A 7794-nucleotide genomic window follows, 5' to 3' on the forward strand; every position below is an offset into this window, starting at 1 on the left:
ACTCCGAACCAGATGTTGATCAGGTAAAGCTACCCCGTCTCCTAGACAACAAGGATCCACAAGAAAAGAAAACGATACTTCAATTAAAGATCGGCCCAGTTCTACTTAATAGTTTTAATAGAGTAGAAATGTGTGAGAAGATGACACAAAAAACATTGTCAAATGGTCGTGTTAGGGTTGGAGTTTTCTTTTGACTTCACATGCAGTTGACTGTCACAAAGGTCATGAAAGATTGTGAGATAAAGGCCAACCTATATCAGGACCAGGAGACTTGCCCTTTTGAATGGCCTCAAAAGGTACTCTGTGGGGTTTTAGACCACAAAGAATCAAAGTTTCATGAGCTTGTCCCCAGGTGTGTCTTGTTCTCTGGAACACAAGGACACATGAGGACACACATGTACGCACACGAGAGGGGAGTAATACATATTGATAGTTGGTAGCAACAGCAAATGGTGGGGAAGAAAATTATGCTTTCTGATGCAACCACCAATGTATACAAAGAAGGCTTCAGAATATTGAAAATCAGCTTAGCAAATAAGGAGAAACTGCATGACACGTGTTTATTGGGCATCAAATATACAAAAAATGGGTTTTGTTTGTTGCTTCAAAAACCTATCTTATGCTTTGTCTTTTTTTTAACTGTAATTCTTGCTTCTATTATAAATATGTTGGGGAAGATAGTGTTGGGAAGTTAGGGTCTTTTTACTGAGTCAGGTCACGGACTCTTAGACAGTAAATGGAACTAATCCTATTTATTTTTAACTAATTCTGTTGATTTTAACTAATGCAGCGCCAACAGACCTGTTGCTGAGCTGCCTGTCACGTGAAAAATGAACAAAAGACACAAACCCGACAATCTATTATGAGACGCGAAGGACTCGACTAATTTCTGCTGCTTAGTCCACAACACTGCAGCTGAGCCTCTACAGCTGTCACATGACAAATGAACGATAGACTCAAACTTAAGGACGCATAGTTGAGTGACGAACCAATCATTTCTGTTTCCTGTCCTGACTGTGCAGCTGCCATGTAACAAGGGAGCATACTGCGTGAAAATGAACAAATCATTCACTGAGACGAGTCATTACTTACTTCACAGTCACATAAAAGATTAGTTAAAAATGAACGAAACATCCACGAATGGCACACCACTAGAGGAAGACAGTTTTTCAATGAGCCACCATGGAGGAATTTAAATTCAAACAGGTTTGAGTAAATAAGCCAAAGATTGAATGTCAAACTAAACAGCAACCTCCTGGTCTAAAACTGAATCAAATATGGAAGTGCCTTGAACCTGCATTCTTTCTAATGGCCAGCAGGGGGCGACTCCATTGGTTGCAAAAATAGTTATATTGTTCAATCTGAAGGAGTAGGTGGGGGTTGGAGCTGGCTCTGCTGTCTTACAAAACACAGCTGCAGCATAATAATGATGATCAACTCCCATAAATCTTTTCCTCATGGTGAAGCCAACAGAGGAGCACCCTCTCCAATCACTATGGCCAGATGAATGTGCAAAGAATGAGGACATTTTTAGACTAGGATAATGAACAGTATTATGAGACATTAATTGAGACCAATTGCTTCTCAGTAAAGGTGCCACAGGTGATCTACCTCCTCTTCCAGATTCAATTACAGTCACCAAGGAGCAAGCATTATAATAAGTTGGACCTCTTCTTGTTACATGTCGGAACTGGCATCTGAGGAGTTTCAGAGGTGGTTTCTTTGCCAAATCGGATGTTTCATCAAAAGCAATAAGCGTCCCAAGTGTGTACATTTGTGTATTTGTACACGGTATATGCCAATCAGTCACTTCAGTCATCACTGTGTCAGCTTTCTGTCAGTGAGTCCTGAGATTAGTCTCCATGATGTTCCATGTGGTCAGGAAGAAATAAAGCTGATTAAATTTCCTCCCTGCAATTGGATATTTCCCCCTAATTTTAAAATCCTGGTTGAGTAGGCTGATAGAAAAACTTTCTATTACTGGAATTGGAAAACTGACCATAGTTTATCTCTAACTTGTCTAAGTAAGGGAAAAGGTTGTCTATCAGAATAATTAGAATATGTACCAATATGGTGGCTTACAACTTTCTCTGTTAAGCCAGGCTTTCTAATCAAGATAAATGGAACTTCCCATAGAAGGGGGATCATTTCTGCCTTTCGGACAAACCTGACAAAGCATGAATTCAGACTTTTTAGGAATCTGCAATATGTTACTGTTGTTTCTTGTCTATTTATTGCACGTTTGGTACATACCAGTGTAGTAGCAACATATTGGCAGTTATCCAGATGCAGTTCCTGGAGAAGTCAATGAAATTCCCCAAGCTGTGTACCTTCGGATGACGTTTTTAATCCAAACATGACAGCGTTTGGTTTCCCACAGTATCTGGGATTTCCACAACAGCTAAAAAACAAAGAGTGAGAAGTAGGTTAAAAGAAACTAGAACAAAGAATATTCAGTTTTAAGACATCGTGATGCTGTTACGATCTCATTTCTCCATTGACAGTAGCCTTAGTGCTTTGTATGTGGGAGTTAGCACTGCTCCGAACCTCTGTTGATGAAAATCAATGGATCACTTTAAAGGCTATTTTTTAAACGGTGATGGTAACTTCGGAGGCAATTTGGCCTTGTGCGCTCTGATTAATTTAGCATGAAGTAGCACTCAATCATTATCAAATCATTACTTTAATGAAAACTGACTTTTGGCATTTTCTCCTGGTGTTCTGCTGTTTTGAAGGAAGGAGCAAAGAAATGTACTTGCAGACACCATGATGCAAGATGATTAAAAATAACATTTAGCTTTTAAAAAATATATAAATATGGTCAAAATTATTACACTTTATACAATCAATGAATAATTTAGGAAGGTTATCGGAGTTGTGAAAACATTAGAATGGAGTAAAACAGGATTCATTTGATCATGCCTGCAGTGCAATGTCAAAACAATAAGAGAAGCCAGGAGGCAGCCATGGATAGCAAAGCTTTTAATGCATGCTTAAAACAGAGTGCCAGCAGCAGCAGCATTCAAGAGAGCAGATAACTCAGACTTAGAAAGCTGTATATCTGAGAGAGTGGTAGCATCCTTACAAACAACATCTGACAGAGAGGAGGAGGCTTTAGATTCACCACATAGAAACCACTGTCAATGTTGAAGAGGAAGAGGCCACAGGAAAGGAAACACTGGATCTGTTTGAGGAAGCTAGAGAGGAAGGTAAGTTTGAAGAAAGTATCATTCAGATCCTGCCCAAACCCAAGCTTTTGATCTCAATGTTACCCACAAGGGCCACATCAACCCTTTCTTAGAGGTCCCCCATCAGTTCAGATGGCTGATAATTTCAAAGCAAGTGGTAATAATAATGAGCAATGGCTGGAATATTCTCCTGACAAGGACGGTATGTACTGCTTCAGTTTTATCTGCTGAAGTTCAGTAACAAGAGGGCTTGGAGAGTGTCTGGGGTAAACAACTTTAAAAAGTGCTTGAAAAATAATCATTAAGACTCAGCACAGTGCAATGGAACACAGACAAAACAAGTGCTTTAAAAGCAGCTTTTGATGTATAAGGAGATTCAAGGCAAAGCAATAAGAGACCAAGAGGAGGCTTTCAAGGATGTCCATGTGTCTGCTACTAGCGAGGCAAACCAGGGCAACTTTCCCAATTTTGTTCAAATGTCAAGCTACATTTATACGACGGAGTGTTAGGGCCACATTAAGAAGGAGAAAAAAATGAATTACGAGGTTAAAGACGTAAATATTGAATTAATTAAGAGAATAACGTTGTACATAATTGGTAGGCTGTTCAACTAAAGGAAGTAGGTCAGGGTTGCTCTGTTGCTGTTTATGATTGCTACTCTGGGGAAAAAAATTGCCCGTAAATCCTAATAAATAATGCACAGATCACCATTTACGCATTTTACACAGGTTGAGACCAGAAAATGGACCTGTGCTGAAAGAGAACCTGTGTTTACTGTAGAAAACGTGAAAGAAAAGTCTATGTAAATGTCAGGGTTGTGCGGCTCTCTGCCTCACTGCACACACACGGTTTTGATGCCACACATACCAGGCGAGTGGGTTTTTGCAATTAATTCTCAATTAATACTGTTATACTGCAGTCGACCACTTCCAGCCATTTCCCCTTCCACAAAAGCAGCATTTTCCTCCAAGTCCGTCTGGTTCCTTCTGTGGAAAAGATGCAATTTCTTGCATATTTTTTTTAATGTCCTTTTACTTTTGATAATGTGATGCTGATGTGTCAAAATATTTAATATCTCCTTGTTTGCGAAACCTATCTTAAAGTACATTTCTCCGAAATGCTCCACAGCCCTCATTTTAACAACTTTCCTCCTCTAATTTATTAAATATTCATGACTTTATTCTTGTAATTAATTCAATATTTTCAAGTTTATTCTCGTAAACTAATTCAATATTTACGACTTTATTCTCGTAATTAAATATTTTCGAGTTTATTCTCATAATTAATTTATTATTTATGACTTTAATCTCGTAATTACATTTTTTTTCCTTGTAAATGTGGCCCTAATACTCTCGTCGTACTTTTAATTAATGTCAAAAAGAAAAAAATGTTTAAGGAGATGTGCCAGGTTTCATTCCTCCCAAATGGAACCCAAAATAATCCCATAAAAGCCCTGGCCAAAATATGTTAAATACTACGTAGACAAAGCCACTGATTTATAGTAAGCAGGTCTCTATTGTTGTGCATTATGTGTTTGAAATTGGATGTCATGGAGCACATCCTCCAGGTCTAATGTGAAAAACAACAGGTTGTAAGTGGAGAAAACAGTCCTCGACTTGCTACAGAGAAATGTCCGACTGATCCAAAACATGCATGCTCAAGACTGCAAATGGCGCTGCAAACATGCGTGGGCAAGGACTGCAATGGCCCTATGTATTCATTATGATGCCCACTGCTTAAATATGGAAAAGTTCAGAATCACCTTTTTCAACTTGGTAGAGAAGGGTTGAAAAAGTCTTCTATATACCTTTACTCTGTGTGGAGTCGTGCATTGGACATAATTATGCATGACAGATGCTGGTAACATTTTGTGCAGCCAGCATCACACTGAAAATAACAACATGGTCTCACAGGAATCCGTGAAATAGCCACGGATTCGCTTAACTCAAAATCTGTGGAATAGCCACGGAATCACTCAAATTTCCGTGAAAATGACACGGAATTCACTACAATGCAAGTTAATGACAGTCATATCCCGTGGCTATTCCATGGATATTTTTTCCTATTGGTTTGTTCCAAGTCACGTGACTTTCAAGGTCCCGGCGGTCAGAACAAAAAACATGGCGGACAGTTCTCAGTACATTCACTCAGTGAATGTACATAATCACTTTGTATGTTGGAATTGCCACGGGATATGACTGTCATTATTTTGAGATTTTAAGTTAAACGAATCCGTGGCTATTTCACGGATTCCTGTGAGACCAGGTTCGAAAATAATTACAGAACCCTGTGCTTATGTGAACTTCTAACAAGTCTATTGATTAATTATTCTACAGTTTCTTTTGAACATAAACAGGTGTGTTGGAGAATCCGCTTCTAACTCCCTCAGGATGGTCCTTACCTGTCAGTCTTACACCTGGTATCTCCGTCTCTGGGGTAACAGCTGCATGTGTATGGAGTTTATATACTATTCGTATTCAAGGGCAGGATTTTCGGTTTGAGCGTAGGTTTTCAGTTTGAGAGCAGGATTGCTTTCAGATTGTTTTACTGCTCCTTCTCAAACCTCTGCTCATGCTCAGATTTTCTGTCCTGAAGTTCAAAACTGTGTGTTTGCACTCGAAACTTGCTGCTTACACACATTTTCTTCACTCTCACTCTCACTTCTCCTTGGATTCAAGCTATGTGCACTCTCAAAACTTGTGCTCTCAGCCTGCAATGCTAACACAATCAAAATTCAAAGACAAGTTCGCTTCATTCACAGAGCATCACATGTGGGCGGTTACGCGCGCTTTCACCTGGTTCATTTAATTCTGACATAGTCTGGTGTGCTGATGGGAGGCGGCTATGCAATATGTATCAACTGTTATTTTATCCCAAAGGTCGTAAATGAAAGAGAAAAAAATCAAGAAAGCCCTTTATGGCAGATTTGAATGAATCAGGTGAAAGGGCGAGTAACGGCCTGCACAGGACACTCTTTAAAATGAAGAGAACACTCCCACAAGAGGGCAGCTCCACTGTAATTGGTCAGAACCATACCAGGCACCCTATTGGCTGTGAATTTTGATGTCGATGTCACGCACAAATTCCAAGTGCGAACACTTCGGTCTGAGAGCGAAAGTTTCGAGAGTGCGCGCAAACAGTTTTATTCCAAAGAGAAGAGTTCAAGTGAGAGAACAGAAAATGTGTGTAAGCTGCAAGTGCAAACACACAGTTTTGAGTGTGAGCAATGTCATATTGAGTGCAAGAGCAGAGGTTTGAGAGATAGCAGTAAAACAATCTGAACACAAAATCAAGCAATCCTGTGCTCATACCAAAAATCCTGCTCTTGAATGAAGATAGAAAATAACTGCAATAACTCCATACATGCGTCATCTTTTAATCAACGAGAAATGTCACCTGGAGCGCCTCATTTTTAATAAGGTAGTTGTGAGATTGTGATGAGCAAAATAATAAGTCAAGTCACACACTGTATGATTCTATATAATTACCTGTGAAATTGTTGACTCTTCACCATTCTCTGTAATTTTGCCACTGTCCTTCACTTCAATTCCTGATTTTCTTGGATTACCAGAAAGAAAAAAAGACAATCGACTTATAATTGTTGGTGTTCAAATACCTCACGTAACCATGGACGAAGGAGTGAATGTTGAGATAAAGGCAATTATTGCAACATATTGTACATCAATATCTGAAGTGAGCATGTTTTCATTATCCTGCTTACAAGATTGATAACATTTTGATTGATGGATGAGGTTGGACGTTGTCATTAGCCCCCTGCCTTTTCCTTAAAAAAAATCGAAGCCCTTGTTCCTGCCATGAGTACTGCCATAAGCTGGTAATGTTGAAGTGGTGAAAGCCAAAGCCATCACTTGAATCAGAAGCAGAGCAGGGGGAGCTCCTCCACCCCCTCTACACTCAGGCTCTCAAAGTCCATTTTGTTGCATTTTTGAACCGGTGGATAGTCCTGGGAGGAAATGAACTGTGGATTTCAACACACTTTAAACCACATCTCACATCTTATAGTCCCCTGGCATTTTTTAAATTGCTGTAAAACTTGCTGTCACTCTACAGTGCATGATTGAGTGAATGGGGCTGTGTTTTTCCAACCTCATGAAGTGTTTGGTTTACTGCAAGTCCAAATATCTTGACCTAATACATTGTTATTATCATTCAGATCATTGACAAATAGAGTTGGTAGAGCGGGTTGCCCACCGATCGGAGGGGTGGTGGTTCGATCTCTGACCATGGCAGCCTACAATGGAATTCATTGTCAACTATTTCTATTGTCAAAATCGTTGGAGCCCTATTGGACAGTGGGCAAAAAAACACTTGGGCAGTGTGCATACTTGTGTTCTAAAGGGTAGGGAAAACCCTGCATATAGATTTAAATGCTTTGTCTTCATGTAATTTATAAATTCTGCTACTTTCACATACGAGTTGATAGATTTTTGATTATTTACTGTAAAAATAGGGTGTAGTGCATCAAAACAATTATCACAATAATTCAAGTAAAGTACTTTGATTTACATTGTTAGAATTTCATATGGGGACACTTATCCAAAGCGACTTACATCTCAGAGTTTATACAACACAAGCAAAGATCTAG

The 7794-nt window shown here is 39.3% G+C and overlaps 1 long non-coding RNA gene across 1 annotated transcript; it reads right to left on the reverse strand.

Annotated features, from left to right (window-relative positions):
- Window positions 1-261: 261 nt before the first annotated feature.
- Window positions 262-6726, reverse strand: LOC131977024 (uncharacterized). Its single transcript, XR_009394843.1, has 3 exons — window positions 6677-6726; window positions 2254-2401; window positions 262-366 (listed from the first exon to the last, which is right to left on the reverse strand). It is a non-coding gene; the product is annotated as an uncharacterized LOC131977024 (long non-coding RNA).
- Between the last annotated feature and the right edge of the window lie 1068 nt (window positions 6727-7794).

Source organism: Centropristis striata, chromosome 8, assembly GCF_030273125.1.
Source record: "Centropristis striata isolate RG_2023a ecotype Rhode Island chromosome 8, C.striata_1.0, whole genome shotgun sequence".
Taxonomy (NCBI): domain Eukaryota; kingdom Metazoa; phylum Chordata; class Actinopteri; order Perciformes; family Serranidae; genus Centropristis; species Centropristis striata.